This window comes from Pinus tabuliformis, chromosome 2_1 (assembly GCF_031772625.1).
Source record: "Pinus tabuliformis cultivar Carrire ecotype Pingquan chromosome 2_1, CPIR1, whole genome shotgun sequence".
NCBI lineage: Eukaryota > Viridiplantae > Streptophyta > Pinopsida > Pinales > Pinaceae > Pinus > Pinus tabuliformis.
Genome location: NC_142299.1, coordinates 747506623 through 747532595, shown reverse-complemented (window position 1 = coordinate 747532595; position 25973 = coordinate 747506623).

Genomic DNA, 25973 nt, shown 5'->3' with positions numbered 1-25973 from the left:
ATATACCCTGTTTATGTTATGTGTTGATCATTATTGCCTATGAAGTAAGGTATATTTGCAATTTGATGGAAATTTTGGTTTCAAATTTTGATATGTAACTGTCCTTGCTGTTATAGACATTTTTGGGCACTGCAACCCCAATCATACATGTCCATAAACCAAGGGCTCCTAAGTCCTTAAAATTGTTGTTTCATACCCTAAAGGAACAAGGTCAGCTGATTACATCATCTCCCAGAAGTTCTCCATGAAAAACTACTCAGAAATGGTCAAAACTGGACCATACTGATTGCTCAGTGCTGAGGGTGAGATGCATCGCACCTACTACATACGGAGGTGCGATGCATACTGAAAAGTCCTTCTATAGGGTGCGATGGATGAGAATAGACAAGTGGTAGAGACAGTTTGCGACATGGATGATCATGGAATCTTCCAGAAACTTCTCCTGTGACACTTGCCTCTCAGAATCGCCCAAGGATGAGTAAGAGATCAATGAGATCTCCAAGTGGAATCAAGAACTATCAGAGAGAAGACACTAATCAAAAACCCAACGCTGACTCACACCTCTGCAAATATCTATATATAGATCTCTCATCCCAGAGATCCAGAGGTTGGAGGCTGGAATTTTGTATCTTGTAAGGAAGTGTTGCTAGTTTCTTGGTGTAACATCATAGTGTTGGGTGATCTAAGCTTTTCATGAGGTGAAGAAGGGCTTTCTTGCTGAGAGGATGACGCTGGGTCAGAACAATTGGTTGTAATCCTCTTTGCTATTCTTGATATTAATAAAGCTATTCAAGTTTTCCTCCACATTGTTGTATGATTGATGATATATGCATTTGTGTGGTCAATATATATCTGGTCCTATATTGTTTATGATAGTAGATCTCTGTTCTTGGATAGTGTTATGCTGCTTTGATTCCACAGGTGCTCTTTGAAGCTGGGTAGACGAGGAAGCGAGTGGCAAAGATCTATCAGAAGGGAGAGGAATCAAGCAAGGAACCAAGCGTAAGACAGAGGTTGGTCTCCTTTGTTCCCCTCTTATCTACTTCTCATAAAGGAAAACGAAAGTAGTTTTAGTTTGTTTGTTTCTAAGATAGCTACCAGTCTTAATGGGACTAGCAGCTCTGCATAGACACTAGATTTACCGATAACAAAATGGCGACTGCACTGGGGAGTGAATAGATTGTTTGTTTGTCTATATTTGTTTTCTTTATAAACTTACAGACGGAGCCTGAAGTCAAGCCAGCTAGCCTTCGAACTGCATTTGCTATGCAAGTGCAAAGTAGATCAATGCTGCTTTAGTCTATCTCCGGGTTTTGTTTATGAACTAAACAATCGATTTACAAACTCTCTAATTGCCCTTGTGGTGGCTCTAGTAACCTCCTTAGATCTACCCTTGTGATTTATTTACTGATTATCACTTTCTCGGCCTAAATCCCTGAACTGTGCTGCAAACTGTGATCAAGAACTGGATCAAAATTCTCGCACTGTACCATCACACCCTCTCTTCAAGGATATCAGTATGCATTGCACTTCCCGTGTGTTGTAGGTGGGATGCATACTGGAATCCCTGTGTAACAGGTGCGCTGGTCAGAGAAGGCTAATTTTGTCTCCAGACTTTGGTTTTTCTTCACTCTTTTCAGCTCTATTAAGGAGTTTTGCTATCTGTAGTCAGTATACCTCTGTGGAAACCCCCTTCCTTGCCATTATTCTGCCTCCATTGTGCAAAGAACTGTAAATGTTTTTATTTATTGTGAGCCATTTTCAGTTCTCTTTTACAAAGAAGTAGCGTAATTGAACTGTTGTTTCTTGATTTGGAAGTGTCACAAGTGTCGTTTTCAGTCATAGAAGAGAATCCGATTTTTCTTGATAGTTGATTACACTGTTACTCTTGTATTTGATTTGAATTAGTAGTTTTTCAAGTGTCGAAAGCAAGTTTCCCATTCCAAATCGCAAAGTGTCATCATTGTCTTCATTTTGTCTTGAAAAGAAGCTTGTTAGTAATGTCGCTTTGAAAAATAATTCAGATTTGCGCTTAGCTTTCTTTTTATCATTCACACATTAAGAGGGCTGAAAACAAATACATGCATGTGCATTTGCATTTACACTGTTTGTTGGTTTGATTTATGATAATGCATATAGTGTGTGCTCTCTGCTCTATGTTGAAAGAATATCATCTCTCTTTCTTTAGTAGCTAGGATTTTCATTGCAAAAAGAAGATTAAACGATTGTTTATCATCTTAGATTGCATTTTAGGAATTGTATATCTACATCATGTGGTGAACCTGAAAGGAAAATTTCTTAAACAAGATCAACAGTAAAATAAATTTAATGAATCTAAAAACACTTTGGAACCTAACGCACAACATTTAGAAGTCTAGGCTAGAGACGTATTCCGACGTCGTAAAGCCTGATAAGTGTTGTTTTCATTGTTGGTTGGGTGATTCCTCCACTTTGAGACGATAAGTACCAGTACGGACTTGTGCTCCCACGTACTGTCGAGTATATATTGGGAGACCACAATAGGCTATATCCTTTATCCATAGGAAGCCGTTTCTATCGCCCTATCGATCGCAATGCATTGAACACAGCATTTGGGAAGATTGACTGTCGTACTGTAAAAAGTATTCTGCAGTTTTGCAATTGGTTTGGTAATCCCTCTGTCTAGATTTCCATAGTAGTCTCTTTCGTTCCTTTTCAGACTCCTTAAAGGAAAAGGTCCATCTGAGCACTTGTCACTTCAAGCTCATTAAAAATCGAAGGCGACTAGAGTCATCTTTTGTTTTTTCTCGACTCTTAAAAATTGAAAAAACAAGTTGTGTCAAAGCATCTAAAATTTATTTTAATCGGAATAACGTCATTGTTCCCTCGTTGGTCTTAGAAGTTAGTCTCCCTTCATCGCAAGTTCTTGTAGAATCGCTAGGAAATCTTTTGGATAGACTAGATATGTCTGAACAACCGTCGACATCCAGGACTGTGTCATCTGACGCAGCAGCAGCAGAACCTCCTGCTGCTACTCCAACAATGTTCGCTGGTGTACCATCTGTCCTGGCAAGTTATCAACAACAAGCCGGAGTCCAATTAGGGACTGTTTCGACGACATGGTCAGTTCCTATTTCTTCATCCGGATTATCATCTGGTATTTCTTATGTTGAAACTCAACAAATTGATCCAATGTGTCTTCAAAGGCCAATCTACCCTTTAAGTACTGGATTGCCACCATATGGGGGGCAGTATGCCTTTTCATTGTTCCCTCCCGGAGAACAACCATATGGGAGTTTACAACAAAGTTCAGGTCAAACTGGAATTACATCCAGCGGTTGGGTACCAATACTGCCTCAGCAACCAAGGGTTGTATATTCAATGCAACCAGTCCACCCTGTGTCAAATATTCCCACTATACCTGCTATGGTGACTGCATCGCAAGTACAAGCGCTACCTGTTGTATGTCAACCCCAAGTTTCTCAGGTTGCAATACAACAACCTCTCATCTCAGCGATTCAATCACAACCTCAGGTTAGTGCCTCCGTATCTGGAGTGACTCAGGCTCAAACAAGTACTATGACTCCTCATCTTGGTCAATCATCCAGTATTGGACAACAGCAAATGGTCCAACAACCATGGCTGGTTCAATCTCAACAACCGCAATTCCAGCAATCATATCAAGGACCTGAGCAACAAGTCTTTGTAAGTAATGGGAAACTGCATTTCCAAAGTGGTTATCAACAACCATACTATAATGGTTATGCCCATCAACCTTATCAAAGTTACCAGCATCAAATACATTATGCTGGTATGCAAAGACCCACTGCTCAGGCGATTCCATCTTATCCTGGGTATGCTTCGCCTAACCTGAATCAACAGTTGCCCTTTGTAGCAACTCTAGAATTACCAGATTTAAACCGGCTGACGAATGATCCAATTGCTTACGCCCCTTAGTGGCCGGCGATTCCACATAAACTTCCGTCAGATATTCCTAAATTTAATGGAAATCCGGGTGAAGACCCGTCAAATCATGTGATTACCTTTCATCTGTGGTGTTCATCTGACACTCTAAACGATGATTCGATTAGGCTTTGCCTTTTTTCAGCGAACGTTAACTGGTCCGATAGCAAAATGGTATATTGAATTGCCTAGAGCTTCATTCAATAACTTCAGTACCCTAGCCACAACCTTTTTAACCCATTTTCAGTTACCCATAAGGTACGAAATGGGAACAAAACTTCTTACCAATTTCAAGTAGACAACAGCCACTCACATATCTGATCATATTCATGAGTGGCGACATCGTCGCAGAATGGTAAAAACATATGTTCCTGATCAGCTGCTAGCTGAATGGTTTATTAAGTCTTTATTACCTTCTATTACGGAAGATGTGGCAAAAGGAGGAGTCGTCACTGAAGAGCAAGTCATTGCTCGTGCGCAATATCTAGACTTGATATATACTCAGTCTGGCACGCTCTATGATAAAATCCCTGATGCTCCTAGACCGGAATTTTCCATTCCTCCCCCTCCTAAATCAAACAAAGACTCTCATGCTGGCGATGGCGTGATAGGTACGACAAGCACGAAATCGACAAAGGCTACATCTAAGAAAGCCCGTAAGATTTCTGATCAAAATGCAAATGAAGAACTTCTCGCCTCGGAGGTAAATGCCGTGTCGACCGACAAGGGCAAACAACTGAAGCAACCAGGGGGCAAGAAGAAAAAGAAAGGGAGAAAAAAGAAGCAGGATGAGTCATCTCCTAAAAAACCTTCTGCAAACCCTTATGGGCAAAGGAAACCCCCTGCAGGGTGTCAGATATGCGATGAGGATCATCGGATGAGAGATTGTCCACATAAAGCTGAAGTTAAGAAACTCTTTAAGAGTTCAAAAACCTCAGCAGTATTGACTGATCCGTTTCCAAACCCGGGAACCAAACTGGTTGCTAATCAAAATGCTTCCCGATCCCAAGTGCTTATGTTATCTATCTCAAAGCAGCAAAATGATGCTTTGACAAGGAATAAAGATTACAGGAATCCACAGCTGTCGAATAACAAGGCTAATGAACAACCTAGTAGTTCGACAACCACTTTGACCGAAGTTGTGCCACCCATCATTCCTGAGCCAATGATAAAGCCGCCAAAGGGAGTAGTACACAAATCGACATTTAATCCTTGTACCAAAGTAGCACAGAATTATAATATAGTAGAGGACCTGGCCCAATCGCCGTCCGCTATGTCGACACTTGAGGTACCGCAAAATTGCCCCTCCCAAAAGCAGGATCTATTATCAGTAATAAGTGGGATTGACCCAACGGATTCCAATCTTTTATCCTTTAATCACAAAGGATATGACCCTCAGTTACCAGCTCAACTAGCTTTCCTTATTCAAGTGAAAGCCCTGAACAAAACTGTTCATCGAACAATTATTGATGAGGGGGCATCTACATGTATTATGTCAATGAGTTGCTGGAAAAATTTAGGCTCACCACCCTTGTCGCGATCATCAACGATGTTAAAAGCATTTGATGGACGATCATACACTCCATATGGGATTTTAAGTAACTTGCAAAACAGTAGAAATTGATGTTGAAGTAATCTACAGAAGCCTCGATTACAACATCCTACTAGGAAGGCCCTGGATATATGCCATGGCCGCAGTTGTGTCGACCTACTTCAGGAAGATTGCATTTCCCTTTCAAGGAGGAATTACAATCGTCGACCAACAAACATTTCTCCCCAACAGTTCACAAGTTACGGGAAGCATTCCAATGATCCATGGAAGCAATCATTCGCTTCAAAATATTGGAGTAGGCCTCCTAAAAGACCCTGCCTTAATGGGTACTTTTGCCCTACCGCCTCCGAGTGATCTGGCGGAAGTGGCCAGAGTGGAAACCTGCAATATGAAATCTTCTATATCTAATGGATTCGGAAGATTCCTGAACATTTTGACAGCATGGATCATTTCCATTTTAGAAATATTGTAGCAATCAATTTTCTTAGCCTGGGGGGTAGACCCAAATCAACGCTCATCGAGTGTTTGGATAGATAGGTCTAAGGAATATGGTACCTCTTCAGATCCTTGGTTGCATGTACGTTCTACAGACAAAGGAATCATTCAGTCAATGATGATAGGAGAGGCACCATGGGAAAATCACCACCATCGTTACCATCTTCCAGATTACCACGAAGATTATTCCAGCAACCTTAATCATCCTTCAGTTTTTGATTTTCTATCAAATACTGTAAATATGGTGGATACCGAGGACGGTTCTTATCTTGTGTCGACCTCGTTAAAAAATGAAACAAGGAGTCATGAGGATAGTTCTTTTACTGTGTCAACCTCATTAAAAAATGAAACAACTCCCTTTCCAAATCGAGTCTTTCAAAGATCTCGAAGGTGAACCTTCATTCCAACCACCTCGTTGAATGCAATGAGGCTTGGGGGGCATGCACCTCAATTTGCGTTATTATGCAGGGGGCATGCAAACTTATAACAAGCATAGTTTTTTGTTTCAAGCTTGTGAAAACATGAAACTGAATCTGAGCATATGTTGTCGCAGGGTTTAAGCTCGTTAAAAAATAAACTTGCCATGAGCAGTGTTACCGTAGGGTTCAAGCTCGTTAAAAAATAAACCCGCCTCGAGCAGTTTTTATGTGGAGTTCAAGCTCGTTAAAAATTAAACATAAGCAGTGAGCAAATGTTTTCCCCAGAGTTTAAGCTCATTCATTAAAAAATGAACCAATTTCCAGTAAATAACCATTGTGAATGCATTATCATTAGCCTTTGAAGCCTTGGTCGTGTTCTCATCATCACCTCCACTCTGTATTGGCCGATCATTCACATCCACTTGATTGTTTACCCCTTTTGAGGAACAGCTGCGAAGAGTGATCCTGTTAGCCATCCTTGTGATGCTGCCGTGATCGGAAAATTCCAAACCTTACCTGGAATTAGCTGCTACCTGAGTAATTGGCCTCTCCAGCTCGGTAAAGTAGCCGGAAGTGCTATTCCTCCTTTAGATTTTAATCTTTTTGGACCTGAGGGATTATTACACAAAAAGATCGAGCACTTGCTTCGTTCAGCTCGTTAAAATTACCGAAAATTCATCCCTTTTGTATTATTTTATACTTTTTCGGACTTAAGGGATTATATGATGAAAAAGGATTGTTGGAGTTTTCTTTACGTCCCTTTCAGACTCTCTAAAATTGAAAAGGACTGAGTTATCTTTGTCATTAAACTCGTTAAAAACGAATGGCGACAAACTTGTCCACACAGACAAGAACGAGTTTCACTGTTGCTAGGCTCGTTAAAACATAGCGATGGGTTTGCCCGAAGGGAAAATTATAGAACAAGCATATGTTATCATCCTCAAGCTTGACAAAAATAAAGAGGTACTGGTCATCAATGATTGGGAAAAATTGGGAAGAAAACTTGAAGAAACTTTATTGGTAGAAAGTCGCTCTTGAACATGACACTTTCACTCCGCATTCGAGTCGGGTTGGGTTGTTCCGTTCACTGGTCATATCACCATTGGTCCATCACACCATCCACATTTGGGGTTAATGCTACCAATCCATCATGTCAGTGTTGCCGATATGTTCAAGAGAAGTCGCTCAAATAATTCACTTGTGTCTCATCCACTGCAATACATTTACGCTCCATCCTTTCATGACCGCTACCCTGAACCTTATATCATCAGATCGTTTTCACCTCCATTAAAATCATTTGCTCCATTCCGTGTCGTAGATGTGGGATTCATTAAGGCCCTCCTACGACGAATCGCTTCTTGTCGACATCAGCTCATTATCCAGGAAGTCGATCTAGGAACAACCCTTTCAGTACTTTGAAGTTTGCATGCCTCAATGGCAAGTTTCTCACTTCCGACGCCAGGTTTACATCAATGGCCTTCGACCAAAAGATTTTGCGTGGTGTTCGACGCCAAGTCCCTTATTCACACCACGTGAATTGTATTGTAGTACCTTGAGGGTCATCATCATCGGTGATTCCTCTCGCGCCTGTTAACAGCTTACATCATTGGCTGGTAATCAGGGGATGTCTTTCCATGTTCGACTCCAGAACATCTCTCACATGGATCGACTTGTATTTTGAGTGAAGATCGAACGAGATTGAAGACCCCGAATCTAGTTTCATCCATCCGGGCTACGATATATATTCAAGAAAATAAAGGCATCAAACGTACATCATTGCTGCACAGATAATCATCCAATCTAAGGGATGATGGCTCTACCAGAATCATTAGTCCGCACACAGACGATTGTCTGTCTTATGTACATGAAAATGAATTTATAAAGCTGAGCATGGGAATGCCCGCCTCAGCTAGATCATGAAAATATTATGAAGATAATGTATTGTATTGTATCTTATTACAGGTCGCCTTCCAGCTCGAAAAAACTTCGGATCCTCATGATAAAGCATTTCACCCGACATCAAAAGATTAACGACCTCATGCTTTAGGGGGCAACTGTTATAGACATTTTTGGGCACTGCAACCCCAATCATACATGTCCATAAACCAAGGGCTCCTAAGTCCTTAAAAGTGTTGTTTCATACCCTAAAGGAACAAGGTCAACTGATTACATCATCTCCCAGAAGTTCTCCATGAAAAACTACTCAGAAATGGTCAAAACTGGACCATACTGATTGCTCAGTGCTGAGGGTGAGATGCATCGCACCTACTACACACGGGAGGTGCGATGCATACTGAAAAGTCCTTCTATAGGGTGCGATGGATGAGAATAGACAAGTGGCAGAGACAGTTTGCGAGGTGGATGATCATGGAATCTTCCAGAAACTTCTCCTGTGACACTTGCCTCTCAGAATCGCCCAAGGATGAGTAAGAGATCAATGAGATCTCCAAGTGGAATCAAGAACTATCAGAGAGAAGACACTAATCAAAAACCCAGAGCTGACTCACACCTCTGCAAATATCTATATATAGATCTCTCATCCCAGAGATCTAGAGGTTGGAGGCTGGAATTTTGTATCTTGTAAGGAAGTGCTGCTGGTTTCTTGGTGTAACATCATAGTGTTGGGTGATCTAAGCTTTTCATGAGGTGAAGAAGGGCTTTATTGCTGAGAGGATGACGCTGGGTCAGAACAATTGGTTGTAATCCTCTTTGTTATTCTTGATATTAATAAAGCTATTCAAGTTTTCCTCCACATTCTTGTATGATTGATGATATATGCATTTGTGTGGTCAATATATATCTGGTCCTATATTGTTTATGATAGTAGATCTCTGTTCTTGGATAGTGTTATGTTGCTTTGATTCCACAGGTGCTCTTTGAAGCTGGGTAGACGAGGAAGTGAGTGGCAAAGATCTATCAGAAGGGAGAGGAATCAAGCAAGGAACCAAGTGCAAGACAAAGGTTGGTCTCCTTTGTTCCCCTCTTATCTACTACTCATAAAGGAAAACGAAAGTAGTTTTAGTTTGTTTGTTTCTAAGATAGCTACCAGTCTTAGTGGGACTAGCAGCTCTGCATAGACACTAGATTTCCCAATAACACTTGCTTAATCTGTCGTTCGAATTATTCATTTGAGTTCATTTGTTTTCTTTTCTTAACCAAACTTGGCGCAAGTTTAACTAATAAAAACTAGTCCCCAAGGAAGTTTGAATTGTTAGGAGTCTAGTTTGAGTTCATAACAAATTTGGTGGAAGCTAAAGTTTGACAACATAGGAGGTAGTATTCATTAGATTTGTAGCTTGATTTCTAACAATAATGGTGGAATTTTGGCAGAGGTTCAATAGTTGTTTTTGAAGCTCCATTGTATTGAGAACACCATGTAGAAAGATTGAAAAATGTCAACTGGTGCTCCCCTAGCCTACAACAGTTCATTCAAGTCACTCTCTAGTGGCATGATACGTCAACCAAATTGTTAGTAATCATTTTTCATTTCCATAGTACAATGTTTGGATGGAAAACTAGTGGTTGGTCGTCATTGACACACCTTGCGATGATTGGTTGATGACCACGTGACATGTTCCATGGTCTGGGAAGTCTGGCCATGTAAATCCCATCATTATAGATGTGGACTACTGAGTGCAAGATTGAACTTCATTTCTCACCACAGGATTGAACTTTGTTTCTCGCTTTTTGGAATCAACTCTTATATGGCCATTAGCTACGTGGATCAATCTCTAATGTAGCGATTAAACATTGATTGGATCGATAGGAATAAATTGAATGTTGACATGGGTCCACTGGATTTGTTTCTTTGGCATGTTCGATTCAATAGGTCTGAGTCAACATATTCATACAACATCTTCCTTCCTTTTTATTCTTTTAAGCATTCAAATTGCCATAATTGTATGGCTTGATTCTGATCGATCCAAAGTTCGAAACTAGTTGTAACTAGTTGTATCATGACAATTGTTGTTGTTTCTATTCGATATGGAGCCCCATATTTGTATTACAACTATGGTTTAAATCATGTTTTGTGGCTCAAAAAATGGAATGGTCCCACCATAATTGAGTTGGTAGTATACGGGTTACAAATTTGACTCCCTCAAGAGGACAGGTCTGATATATATATATATATATATATATATATATATATATATATATATATAGTCCATTTTGTTGCATAGATTGGAATGTGAAAAATGTGTAGAAGCACACCCAAAATGTGATGATTTGTAGAATGGTTAATTTAAATAAATTTTTATTTGGTTTTTATGTGTTATTGGGCACACTACTTGTCCAAATTTGATTCTGAAAGAAGCATCACAATTGGGGCTCTGTAATGAACAATCTTAGAGACATGAGTATTCTTGATGTTGTTCTTTGATGATCAAATTCTCTATAATAATTCATAAAGGCTTATGAGCAAAGCTATTGTGACAATGGAATTGAAAGATTTTATGCTACTAGGGTTTGGTCGTTTGACCAGAAGCAAAGCAAAGATGTTAGAGATGCTAGGGTTCTCTCATTGATAATATAAATGGAGTTATTACAATGCTCATGTATTATTGAGTACTATTGGATTGACCAACTAAGGTTTGATCCTTGTGTAGAGAGAGTTGGTGTTGCAAATTGACAAAGCTAGCAGGTTGTTTTGTTTCAATTTATATTAATATTGAGTAGAGGTGGATCTAGTCTGAAAATATATGAAATGTGGTCCATTGTGGTGAATTGAAGGTTGGAGCCTTTAGAGCAAGTGGTGGCTTGTTGATCACGGTGGTGCAACGCGAAGAGTGGATTATCCCTTGGAATGGAGGTTGAGAACACTTCAGGGTGGGAGGGTGGTGTCAGGGTAGGTTTGAGCATGTGCATGGAATTGGAGTGTCCTTTCAGTCAGGGTTGATAAAACTAAGGTTTTAGAGCATCCTTCCAGTTGGAGTTGGTAAATCAGGGCATTGGAGCATCCTTCTAGTTGGAGCTGGTAAATTACTATGTTGGAACTAATAAATAAAGGGGTTGGAACCTCCTTCCAGTGGCTACTAGAGAACTTTGGAAGTGGAAGCCTTCCATTCATGTAATCAATAAAAAACTATATTAAAAGTGTTTAGTGTTTTTTCTCCTAAAAGAGTTTCCATCTGAAAATATCTTGTGTATTGTCTTTGATGTTGTGCATTGTTAAATGTGTTGTTGATTTAAGTTTTGATCTAATGCTAATGATAATGAATGTTATGTCAAGTTAAAATTAACAAATTGAAGTGAAATGCTAAGTTCACCCCCCTCTCAGTATTTCCAACATTTATTTATTTTATTTTATTTTATTTTTTATTGTTGTTATTTTTTTTTCTTTTTTGAGGAAAATTACCATAATTTCATTTATAAATTAAACAAAATTACATTTTTCATATACACATCCAAGTGTGTATTCTAAATTATATGCCTAGATCCTTTCAATGGCTTAATAAACAAAATGTCCAACAAAATAAAACATGTTTACATCATTCGACCACAAGGGTCGGTAATAGTTCGAAAGAAAAAAGGAGAAAAAATATTTTATGTCCTCTATCAAAAATACTTGATACACAACCCATGAGGCTTCAACAAGTGCCAAAAATTAAACCGATGATAATGTATGTTATAATAAGAAACATCAAAAAACAAGAAACCATATTTGAGGGAGATGTCCATCCATGAAGGGTCTATGATAGAAACAAAAGCAATTATTGTTCATGACTTCCTCAATGGACCATATCCCCTAATCAAGATGAAGGCATTCCATAGAAATCATATATGCTTCCCTGGTGCACTCCCTATAAATGTGAATGCAAGAAAAAGATACATAAGTAAGCTTGATCCTCTACAAATCCTCCAATATGTGTGAAAGATGTATATTGTGACTTTGTTAAATCTCATTAACCCAATTAATGACCAACAAAGAATCACCAAACACTTGAAGTTTATCACATCCCTTTTCTCTAGAAAAAGTCAATAAAAAACGACAAGACAACAATTCAGCCAAATTGTTTGTTCCCCTCCTGAGACCCACGTTGACTTTGAAAAAATGTTGATTATATAAATGTAATATGAAGCCACCGCCACTCATGTGATTTACCCCTGCTCATCCCCATATTAACCCCACAATCGAGACTTTTTAGGTTCCTCTGGGATCACAAATCTATTCTGGGTCATAGCAATGGGTTGGGGAAAATGTGACAAAATAGCCATAACTTCAGCGACCAGTCGATCCAAGAGGGAAGGTTTATTTTGAAAGATTTATTTATTATGTGCCAGCTAAACACCCCATCATGTGATAAGGGAAAAAACTCTAAATGGTTTGGTATTCCTGTTTTGGACCCATAACCTCTACTTCTCCTCGAAACTAGGCCCATGTCAAACACAACCTTAGCCTAAAATAGAGTTGCACATATTCTAGACCTAATAAAAGAAAGGGAATTATGCAAAAATATGCTCAATGGATTCTCTTTTCGAATTACATAAGAAGCACCAACCAGGGAAAATCTTATGACATTTCTGTAATAATTCCCAAGTAAGTACTTTCTTGGATAGAAGGAACCACATAAAAAGGCGATAATTTGTTAGGAATTTTACCTTCCAGAATCCTTTCCACCACCACTTCCTTTCCACTTCAGCACCAACCAAATTCAGTTGAAGATACCCTAACTTAGGAGTATATATGCCCATCAGAGAGTGAGCCAAAACCCGCTCATAATCATTCAAGGAAAGTATGATATGTGCAACAACAAGAGCATCTAAATAACCATTCCACATCTTGCGAAATTCCTGATTAATTTATAAGGCTTCAACTAATAACCATCCTTGATGCCAAATATAATTATAAATTGGGTTATCGATATGGGCAAGCCACAAAACTCCTTTGTCTCTAAGTTGGTCTATGAGTGCCTGAGGAAGACAGTGGTTTAGCCCGCTACCCGACTAAGAGTCTTGTTTGAATCTCACCTTCAAACTATTTCCCACCTTCTAGGAAAGACCCGAGTCAATAAGGTGAAAAGAATTAAGAACAACTCACCAAATGAATGAAATATTGGTGCATGTCTTATTTGTCAACCTTATCCAATCTTCTAGGGAGAAAGTATGAATGTACTTCTGATATACCACCAAAGTCCATAGGTTGTGAGTGGACAAAAGTTTCCATCCACATTTAGTTGCTAGAGCTTTTGAGAACATAAAAATACTTTTGAGACCCTAGCCACCAAGCATTTTAGGTAGAACAATATGGTCCCATTTAACCCAAGGGAGAACAAAATGTTCTTGAGTTCCAACCCACAAAAATTTGAAACAGATTCTCCTATATTTTTCTAAGGCTCCCTGTGGGATCCATGCTGCTAATATCCAGAACACAATTATGGCTTCCAACAATGATTTGACTAGGATTAACCTCCTTTCTCTTGACAACCACCTTAAGCTCCATCCTTTTAATCTTTTCTCTAGTTTTGTAATTAACCAAGATGAATCTTCCTTCTTGTAACAATTTGGTTTCAAATGAAAACCCAAGTATTTTAAACATGGTTCCATCCTACTATTAAACCTATATATTGATATATTTTTATATTTTTAACGATTTAACTAAAACTTAATATCTTTTATATAAAAATAATTTTATGTTTTTTTTGTTAAGCTAGAATGCATTATATTACTGGAAAATTACAGAGTTTACAAGCATGTATGTATGTTTGTGGACATTGTCCAGTGTAAACATGTTTAAAAAATAGATCTTGGAAAAACTGAAACTCGTGCAGTGCCACACTAGGGGAGGTCATCTACCTATGAATGGGAAACCAAATGGTCTCCTTGAGTTTCTTGTAGCAAAATTTTAACATCTAAAATAGAGAAAACATGCATAAATACCAAAGGAAGTTGGTGATTTCTTTCTTAGTTCCTAGGGGCACTCCTAAGCATGTTGGAAGGTAACAAAAGGGGTTATCCTGACCTTCTAGTAACCATGCAGATATTTCACATTCAATTTTCAATCCTCCAAATCTAGTTACGATAAGGAAAACCAATTGCAGAGTCTCTTCCCTCAACTTGTCAGTAGCAACTTCCTGGATAGTAGTAGCACACTCCTTCCTTGCATTGTTCATCAGTCCCAATTTCTCTAAGTTTCTCTCTACTCGTTTTGCTAGCTCTTGCATCCCCTAACTATATATATAAATTTAATGATAGCATAGATAGTGATGGGGTGTACTGTTAAGGTACTATGTGATGTGAAGGTCACCGATTTGAAACTCCGTGGGAAAAATCCAACCATGTTAAGGGTTGGTGTGGCCCAGGTCGGGTGCAATCCCTAGGTTATTTTGACAACTTGGATGCCCTTGTGTCTGAGTTTCTCAATCCAAAGGTTAAGCGTGCAGTCATCTCATGACTCACATAACTTAGTAAACAAACAAAAAAATATAAATTTAAGAAAACATGTAACAAGATTCATCATAACCATGGAAATTCACCCCCCTTTATCATGAAGATTCTTAATTTGTAAATACGATTTGTTATAATACCACGGGCCAATACCATGGCTTATCAATACCACATGCCCAAAAAACCATAACTCATTTCCTCAATTAATCAATGTAATTAAAAGGACAAACAGGACATAACTACTTTGGAGATAAATCTCAACATTTAATTTGTGAATACTACTAAGAATATCCTATAATGTTATGTGGAGGTTAAATCTCTACCATCCACCTAATAATTATTGATAATTTATTTACAGGGATACACATTTCTATTTTAATTAATTATCAATCATTATTAGGTGGATGGTTGGGATATAACCTCCACTGAATATTCTAGGATATTCTTAGTATTACACACAAATCAAAGGTTGAGATTTATCTCCAAAGTAGTTATGTCCCTTTATTCCTTTTAATTAAATTGATTAATCAAAAAAATTCCATATGAACAAGTGTCATATGAAATGCATTATAGTTTGGGCATGTGGTATTGATAAACCATGGTATTGGTTTATGGTGTTGTGTTGGTTGATGTAGCTCGGACATGTGTTCTAGCCTCAGGTGGCATCAGTGAGGCTAGGAACACTAGAGCATAAAATATCTCCAAGCCCAAGTTATTCTTTTGAATGAAAATGTCTTAATTAAATTAATTAATCAATTTTTAATTATTTTCCTAAGTTTTAACTTAGGGAAATAGATTAATTAATTAATAATAATTGAGACATGGTCGATTTTCCTCTAGAGACTTCTAGTAAAGTTTCTAAGTGATCTTAGCCATCAATTAGATCATTTCATATCTAGATCTTGGTCATTGATTTCTCAATGAGAGATTATAAAGGAAATTGATCGACAATCTTGGAGATCAATTCATTGTAGTGAAGAGGGAACATTGATAGTGTGGGGTTTGACACCAGTGAGGGTTTCAACAACAGTTGAAGTAGTGAATATTTTTGGAGTTTTCTTTCATCAGTATTCTTCTAGTTCTCGAGATCTGAAGGAGGAATTCTCCCAACATTTTTTTGCGGATAGAGAGGTCGAGTTATTGAGGTCGTAAGGGTTCCAGAAGAGGTTAAGTTTTCTCTGAGAGAGGCCGAGATTCCTTATGGAGGTCGATATTTCTTGGAGGATGTTGTATAAATTTCCAGGAGGGTCATATGAGTTGCAAACATAACCAAGAGACTAATTTTTTCTAAGTCATGGGCATCAAAGAGCTAGAAGATCCACATGTGTGAGGTCATATAGGTTGTATTCGTCAGGAGAGGTCGTTTCAGGTTACAAAGGGAGGCTGTGAGCCTTCTAGTGGTCATATCCACTTGTGGAGGTGAAGAAATATTTTGCTAAAGCTTTTCTGGGTTTTGGAAGGCAGTATTGTAATATTCATCAATTGCAGAATTTGTTTAAGATTAATAAAAATCTTGGATATGAAGAACTAGTTTTCCCTTCGAGGTTTTTCTAGGGACGTTTTGTCCGAAAATATTGTGTCAATTTTGTGATTGGTTTTCTATCAGAGTTTCTACAATTTATTTTTGTGAATATTGCAATTGTGTGTTTATATAGTATTTGCAGTATAAATATTTTTCTTGGAATTAAATACATTGGATAATTACCATTTGATTGCAATAGGCGATATTTTTATCGATTTTTCACATGTTGTAACAAAGCCTATTTACAAATTAAGAATTCCATGATAAAGTGGACATGAAGCTCCATGTTCGATTATCTTGTTATATTTTATTTTATATGTGTGTGTGTGTGCGTTTAATTTATATATTTCTTTCTTTATAATTAATACTAGAAAAAATTTAAAATAAAGTTACAATTTAGTTGATTTTTATGATTTTTTTTTTTAACAATGCGAGATATGTCATGAAGTAAGTGTTTTCATGCTTATCATGAATTGATGCCTATCAACATTTACCAGACATTCAGTTTATATGGTTGCACTAATTTTAATAGTAGTCATGGATATAGGGTGGATATTTATTTCAAATGTACTTATGCTCTTTTCACTTTTTAATTTAATTAGCAGAACCATGTAAATAAATGGAGGTTAAATCACTACCATCTACTAATAATTATTAATAATTAAAATTCTAGAATCCCTATTCCAAAATAGAAACAATTATCGACGTAATTAAAAGAATGTTATAATTTTTTGTGGAATAAATATTTGTATTACCTTCTAAACAAGATGTTACATGAGAATGTTGGAGGTTTTAATTGGTTGGTCACTAGGGAAACCCAAATATATCCAAAAATGTACCCATTTAAGAGAGACAGAAGACAAGAAGTTTTCTATATATTCAAAATGAAAAATATTTATACTGAAATTTGGGCCTTCAAGACCATGAGAGAAAGACACAGATACTAAGGTGTTTCTTAATGTGCTCCAATTGTTGGTCCAGGTCCACCATGTTCTGATGTAGGTGTCCCATGGAGATGATGAGGTCCTCTCTCTTTCTGTGCTTGTCCAGTAAGACTTTCCCACTAAATATTTCATGTGCCAATACATATCCACTATGCACACATGTTGATTATATTATCCATGTGTGAGACCTGCATTAGGCACCCAATCAGCGATATTTGTCAGTACCTTCATGTCTTAGAAAATATGTTATTGGTTGGTTATTTCCCTTTTAGCCTATGGGGGTTCTTCCTAAAAAGGAGGGGTGAGATCCCAAAACTGTGTTTTCGAGCTTTTAACTCTAAGATGAGCCTGTGTATTTCCCCTATCATGACATTCATGATAATTCATTGCCCCTCGATGGACATGAGCTCTCTAGCAAGGCACACTAGTTATATGATGGAGGTTGGATGTGAGTGAGGAGAGGGGTGTCAAAGAAGAGATGGAAGTGGACAAGGGGTGAGGTGTCCTCGGGAAAGCGCACCTGAAAAGTGTCCAGGGAAGAGGGTTGAAGTCAAAAGAGGGTCAGGCAGGACCCAAATTTGCTAAGAAATGATGGGTCCAGAGTAAAGGTGTGCCTCGGGGTCAAAGAGCCAAGAGAGAATGAGGTGCCAACAAGAATGCAGGGCCACACAAAATGACAAGTAGGAAATAAAATCCAAAACCTTAACAAAGGTGGGGTTCGAGACAAGGTCACCTAAAGGCATAAGAGCAAGAAATAACTAGGGTTTGAGGAGAATCAACCTGCAACAAGGTGAGGCCAGTGTGATATTGATATTTCATCCCATTTCACCAAAGCTCCCGAGACAGTTTCAGAAAAAAATATGTCTTTGTCTAAGAGAAATTCCTAGTGGCCAGCGCAAATTACAATTTAGAAATGGGGAAGGAAGACCTCAACACGTGGAGAAAAGATCGCTAACAAGTTGGCAATCCTTTTTGAGGATTTGATCATTAAAACTCCTCATTAATGGCAATAACATTTGACCAATTCCATAAGGTGAGTAGGTCAGGCAAACAAGTGTGAAGGTCATCTGCCAAAGTGAATGGATTTGACGTTGGTTTGAAAAGTAGGGGTGGTGCTTCATTTAATGAGCGTAGGAAAACAAACTAAGGGCTTTCACCATGCCTTAAATGTGTTGCATGTTACAATTAAGGGGGCATGCTGCCACATCCCTCGATCACATGGCCAGGTGGTATAATGGAAGCTGTCCCCCACCCTCTCGCATGTGAAACACCCCATTTAGGGAAAAATGTTATAAAATTCTATATATATATATATATCAACTATAAAATGAGTTATGGTTTTTTTGGTATGTAGTATTGATAAGGCTTATCAACCATTTAATTTATATAACTGCACTAATTATAAATAAAATATATTATTTACAAATATGATCTATAAAATTAAAATTTCATTTGAACTATTATAATTAAATTTAATATTATAGCCCATAGGGTTAGCTCAGTTGGTGGAGTCCCTGTTGTTAAAGCACCTTTGTTATTGAGAGGTCATGGGTTCAATTCTCTCGATACTCTTGGGGTCAGGCTCCATGGTTGAGTCGACGAGAAATGATCCATTTGGGTAGATCTTCCTGGTACAAACAATTCATGGACGTAGTGGTCACCGATCTGCAGGGACCATGAACTACATAAGAAAAAAATTAATATTATATTTAAAAAAAAAAAAAATCATGTATCATCTTTTATATATAATTTTTTTAAATCATGTCAACTATCTTTGTATATGATGTTAACAATCTTATTATATTGATATATTCATATGATAGAATATTTTGTACATTAATGTTTTCTATTAAGATAAAGATTTTTATTTTTTGTTAATTAAGATTTTTTATTGCCTCAAAATTACTTTCATACAAAATTCATAGCTCATAGTTTAGGTTATTTATCATCGCAATCTGCCTAAAGGGAAATTAGACTGACGATGGTGAGGGCAGTTGACTTGCATCTGAAACCATCAAAATTTCCTAATTAGTCTACTTCTAAACAATTGTTTGAAGATAATATCAAAATTTCTACATTTCATCTAATAGTTACAACTGGTCATACATTTACTATAAAGAAAATAATTTCCTATAACCAAAACATGAGTCAAGAAGACTCAATGAGCATCATTTGTCAAAAGATATTACTGGGGCCAGGTCTTGAGCATTTGTGTCTACTAGACGTTTGAGGCAACATTGGAGGTGACCTTCTATATGTGTTAAGCGAGCATCAAGACTGACCAAGCAGGAGCAGTGGTGGCATTAGATCTTTGGATTTCATTGATACATGCGATGATTTCATTATCGTCCCCATACTTTTCTTTGAGCATTCTTCCTAGGAGCGTCTTCATTTACTAATGTATTTTGATGGAATTAAGGTATTGGTTGTGTCTTCCCCTGATGTGGCCAGGATTCAAAACCCAACTAGCTACTTTAGCTTGAATCTCTGAATTAGAATAGGTCGAATTGTCATTAGATGTTAAATATTCTAATTGTTGGTTTTTCTCCTAGATTTCAAGTGGAGTATAAGAGTGAAATATAGGGGCGACCAGTTGGCCTTGAGTCTAAGATTGAGGTATACCCAGAGGACCATGACCTCTAGACACCTAGCGAGAGTGCATGTGCTCATTGGTGATGCATAGTGTTCAAAAGAAAAAAAGGCACAAGGATGGAGAACCCCCAGAGGAAGTGCAGACTAGTGAACCAAGTCAAATTAAACCAAGAAAAAATCATAAGAAGATATATGCCTTGTGTCCAAGATGAATAGGGGACATGGTGAGGCAATAGTGATGAAGGGGCTCGGTTCAAGGTGTAGCTTCATGCGAGGGAAGCAACCCAAACTATTCAAAACACTCCAATGAGTTTCAACACCATCGAAACACCCAAAAAACCATAAACATAATTCCTCCATGCAAAGAAAATCAAGTTGAAGAACTTGCTAAGACTAAAAATAGGAGGAGTTAACCTCATGTTAATGGCTTAATGAGCTCTGGAGTACTGTAGACGATACAAACCACTCCTTTGGACACCACAAATTCCTAGATCAACAATCCCTTCAACCTATACCTACCTCAAGGCTCAAAATGTTGTCGCAAGATGGGTGTGGTGAAGTTCCAAGCTAGGGGATCATAGGCCTCCATAAACCAACAATCCATAAAAGCTAGCACCATGGTGGAAATATCCAACTCCGACTGGGAATCAGCTCATATGCAGTAGAAAAACATGGAGCAACAACAGAGGATACAAGAGCACTTGATGGAAGTGAAGGTTGTCATCTTAATGTGGGGGAATCTTAAGATTATTGGCATATGAGAGTGGATGGGGTGGGATAGCCATGCCATCCCCCCTATTTAATGAAAGGAGAGGCAACAACCTTCCCCCCCACACTCTTTCTGTTGGCTCTATTTTTTACACATCGATCGGGGATCTATTAAGATAAAGTTAAGTTCTATGAATTCTTATAGAAGAAGGATAACAATATTAAGATAGTAAATGTATTTATTTTCGATTATATAAATAATTTTGGGTTGCAAGTTTTTAGTTTGATTTCAGTAACACCCTTTTATCATATTTTTAGGATTATTATTGACTTGTGATGATTATATATGTGGTATTTTTTTATTTTTATTTTGTGTGGTTCACGTACACTAGATATTAGTGGCTACTACGTTCATGGAAATATCCGGGTAGATCCACCCAGAGGGATCACCTCCCACCAGTTCATTAGCAAAGCCTAACCCCGAGAGCGTCAAGGAGATTTCCCCTTGACCCCCCATTAGGAAAGTGCTTTTAATGATGGGAACTTGACCAATTGAGCTAATCGTCAAGTCTAACTATATATGTGATGTTACATGCTATTTTATTAACATAGATATATAGTAGTCACAAATTTATCAAGTATTTTAAAGGGTCAAATCTCTTGAAGTGTAAACCTTTTGAGAATTTATCAAATCACTTGATATATTTAAAATTAACATGGGTTTATGCTAGTATATATATATATATATATATATATATATATATATATATATATATATATATATATATATATATATAGATATATATATAGATATATATATATATATACCATGTGTCAACTCCATATTGAGCATGGAAGGAATTACACATCTCCTTCATTTTGAATGCCATACTAATAAAATGTTTTTAACATAATAATTTTTTTATTTTCATTTGTTTTATTTAATATATGATGATGATGATGGTGCTGGTGGTGGTTAACGTCCACTGAGACCAAATTGGTCTATCGGACCTATAATTTTCTTAGTTTTTAATTATCTGGCTCCTCGTCTTTCTTGGCGAGATTGGTGTTGTAGCTTTCTTTTTCCCTACAGTCTTCCAACTTCCTTTATCTTGCATCTCCTTCATCTCTTCTAGTTCTTGGGACATTGGTGTCTTAGCTTCGCGGTCTATTGTGTTCGTCCTTTTGAAGATAGTTGGCGAAGAAGTTTGGTCTAGGAGATCTGCTTTGCTGTTAAATGAATATTTATTATGTGCGGTATTCGAATCCTCATAACTGTTGATTTGTTGGGCGGGGCTTTCTCCCTGCCTGTCTTGAGAGTTGTTTCTTTCTTGCCCGATTTCTTGTGATTCAGAGTTTTCTCTAGAGTATTCTTCTTTGATGACAGTATAGTGTTCTTTTTGTGCTCCTTCCCACCATGTAGATTTGTGGTGGTTTTTTCTAGCAGAATTTTGTTGGGAGACTTTTGGGCAATTTTTGGCTAGATGGCCTGTCTCAAAGCAATATCGACATCTGAAGAGGACACTTTCATAATCGAGTTTCTGGTTCCACACATAGTCTTTACTTGTTAGGTTTATTTCAGCTGGGAATCCGGCATTGAAGTCCATTTCCACACAGATGCGTGCATAAGTGGTTCTGGCATATTCCTCTGTTTCTGGGCACCTGCAGTAAAATCTCCCAATTGAATTTCCAATGGATTTTAGCAAGGAGAGATTCCAGAGATGCAAGGGTAGGCTTGGCAATCACACCCAAACTGGTGCTGAGGTTATGATTGCTGTAGAGGGATCGAATGATGGCTTCCATGGCTTCATGAATAGACCTGATTTTTCCCAAAAGCAAGGGTCGGAATCTAGAATACATTGTCTGCTTTTAGGATTTTCAAAATCTACTATAAAGAAACCCCTAGCACAGGGGTAGATATTAATTTCATCAGAAATGACAGGCTCCCATACTTCCGAGATCCAATTGTGGAGAGTTGTTAGCCACGGCCAAAAACTAATGAACCGACAGATTAGGGCACTTTCAGAAAACTTCAAAGCCTCATCAAGTGAGGCCTAGACCACCTGGACAGTGGGAGCTGGGGCTTCGCTGACGATATGGGTAGGGGCTTGCCCTCCAGAAGTGGATGAGCCAACAGCTATTTTCACGAAGCTGGGAGCCATATTTTACTTGCCCGTAGAACCTAGCCACAGAGAAATAAGGCAGAAGATAATATTAAATCTAGATCTAGCCGCAGAAGATTAGATCTAGAAATTAGCCGCCTAGATCTAGATCTAGCCGCAGAAGGTTACATCTAAAACCCAAAATGTGAAAACAAACTTATTCACTCAAATTTTCAGATGTCGGTGACTAACCAGATCTCACCTAAACAGGGAGTGCGGATCAGAATTATTATTAAACCTCCGAGTGTGCATGTATTTCTGTATTCTCAGAAAGGACGTTGAGCGGATGGAAATGGTGATCAGAGCACTGGAGAGGGAATTGAACTCCAGACCAGACGCTAATATATTGAGCCGCAGATATGGAGAGCCGCCTAGATCCGTATAGCCACAAATATGGAGCGCCCTGATCAAAACAGAGGGTTGAATCAGAGACCCCGAGTCACGTATGAAGTGTCGAATGGCTCGGAGGCTGAGTGCTCAGATAGTGAAGCAAATAGTCGTAGATCAAAACAGATATGAAGTGTCGAATGGCTCAGAGGCCGAGCCGCCTAGATCTGGATAGCCGCAGATATGAAGTAAATGAATGGATTGGACCTCTGCATAGCCACAGATATGGAGCACCTTGATCAAAATTATAGTTACATAGTTGACATCTACTCAACATGGTCATTGAAATATTTTATTTATAACCCATACTGATCAGATTAAAATGTTTTTTGTTATTGGTATACTTTAAAAGCATGTCCCCTTCATATCGACACGTAAAAATCATATATTCATGGGACAAAAACTCTCTCTCTTGGCCTCTCTCTCTTTATATATATAATTCAACAAAAGTATGGTGATTTAGGAATGCTTTGTTTAAGGCCCTTTCAACATATAAATGAAATCTGAAGAATTGGAATTAATCTCTTACATTCTAGGTCTATAGACCATTTCATTGTTAGTAGATGTTAATCATCATCATCGTCATATACATTGAATTTTTTTTTTGTTATTAATATATATTTTTTAAATGTGACATATTAAGCATTGAAGGAATTACAAATCTCTTTTATACATTGAACTAGAAAGCAATTACCAATGGAATAAGAAATCTCTATGTGTGTGTGTGTGTGTGTGTAGTGGACGTTAATCATCATCATCATCATATACATTACATTTTTTTTATTAATATATATTTTTAGATGTTACATATTAAGCGTTGAAGGAATTATAAATCTCTTTTATACATTGAACTAGAAAGCAACTATAAATGGAATAAGAAATCTCTCTCTCTCTCTCTAGATATATATATATATATATATATATATATATATATAAATAAAATATTTCAATGTCATATATATATATATATATATATATATATATATATATATATATATATGTAGATATATTTAACTTAACTATATATATAGTATTGATTAAGAACCATTGTCAAAGGACCCAATGTATATACATTGATTACAATGTTATTGAGCTTCTTCACAAGACATGGATCCAAGATCCATAGCCCTCCTATCCCATATCATCTCTTTACGTATATACTCCCTTAGAGAAGAGAGAGTTGTTCAAAATTTATCCACTAGTACATTGTCCAAAAGACCCCCAACAAAAAACAAATTTGCAATTCATCATAACATTCAAATTTGCTGATTTGGAGGAGACTCCTCCTACTGCTTGTTCGTTTTTCTTTAGTCCTCAAGTTCTATGATTTCATTTGAGTCCTATATATTGGGCCACTCTGCCTACATATTTATTTCTTATACCATATCCACTATTAAAATTTTGAGATGAAGAACCTCATCTTCCAAGCATTGACTTTTCTCTTGCAAAACAGTCATGATGACATTCATGTTAGGAGATAACTTATTTAATCTAAAGTTGGTGAAGTTTACTTCATGCTACAAAGTATCAAATTTCAACTCGAAATTACCTGGGAACTCTTCACTAATCAATTTTATGGGAACTGCCAATAGTTGGAGACCAAAGAAGCAGAGATATCTCCTAAGGGAATCTCTGAATGAAGAGTGAGAATAATATGAAAGGACCAACCCCAAGTTGATTGAGAAAAATCCTTCATAATTATGAACCCTCCACTATATTCACCACATTAAAGTAAGATCCAATGAACTACCTCACTCACCAAAAGAAGTAATAGACTTAAATAGAGAGAGAGCTCATTAAGCTTGACAAATAAGGATATTGCAAATTGTGACACTAAGGGCCACACAGACACCAAAAGAGTTCAAGGAACGCTCTAACATGCTATTAATAACTAAGATGACAAGAACCAAAAAAGAGATTATCCTTCATAACAACTTGGGCATTACTCAATTCACTAGTGCAGTCAAAAAGGTTTGGCCAATATTCAAGCACGACATTAACCAACACAAATTGACCCCCAACATAAATATCGACACCCAGAACTTAAGAAATATGTAATGGAAATAGAGAAAATACCATAAGACTAGGACGATGACCACCCAAAGAAATTGAGCACATGAGAAGTTGTGCATATATAAACTAAATCCCCACGTCCCTTCAACATAGACAATACAATATTGAACTCCGCTAAAGAATGAGAATCAAATAGCCCAAACTAAAACCAAAGAACAAGGAAGATCCAAACCTAGAGGGGAGGCCCAAATTTCATCAAAATACACTTCTCATGAACACAAAACCCATGCTTACACCTCCATAGCATAAACAAGCAAACCTAGGCTATAAATCCATATCCAAAAGAAAATTTACATTGGTTCAAAGATGACTTCGCGCCAACTATCATGAAACTAGTGCACTTAACCTCCAATCCCTCCTCTACCTTGTTTAAACAAGAACACCAACCTACCTATGGAGAACACAAACTAAGAGTGACACCTTGAGAAAGATCATGCCAACGCTCACCTCTATCCTTAAGCATATCCATCCATAATTTCATGTTGCTTTTCCAGTGCAATTCACATTAGTATAATTTTACAAATTTGGTAACTACTTCAATTGATACAGTAGACATCTTTAGAAAATTCAATTTGACTTTTAGATCATTTCAATCATCAAGTAGTTACACATGAAAAACTACAACCATTAACAATATAGAGCATAGGAGATCACAGTAAATCAATAAGACAAGAGACACCAGAAATTAGGCCAGGGGCCAGGGAGAAACCCACAAGGGGAAAACCTAGTAAATCTTTCCTTATGAGAGAGAGAGTCAAATTCATCAATTTATGCATCCATTAATATGCCATA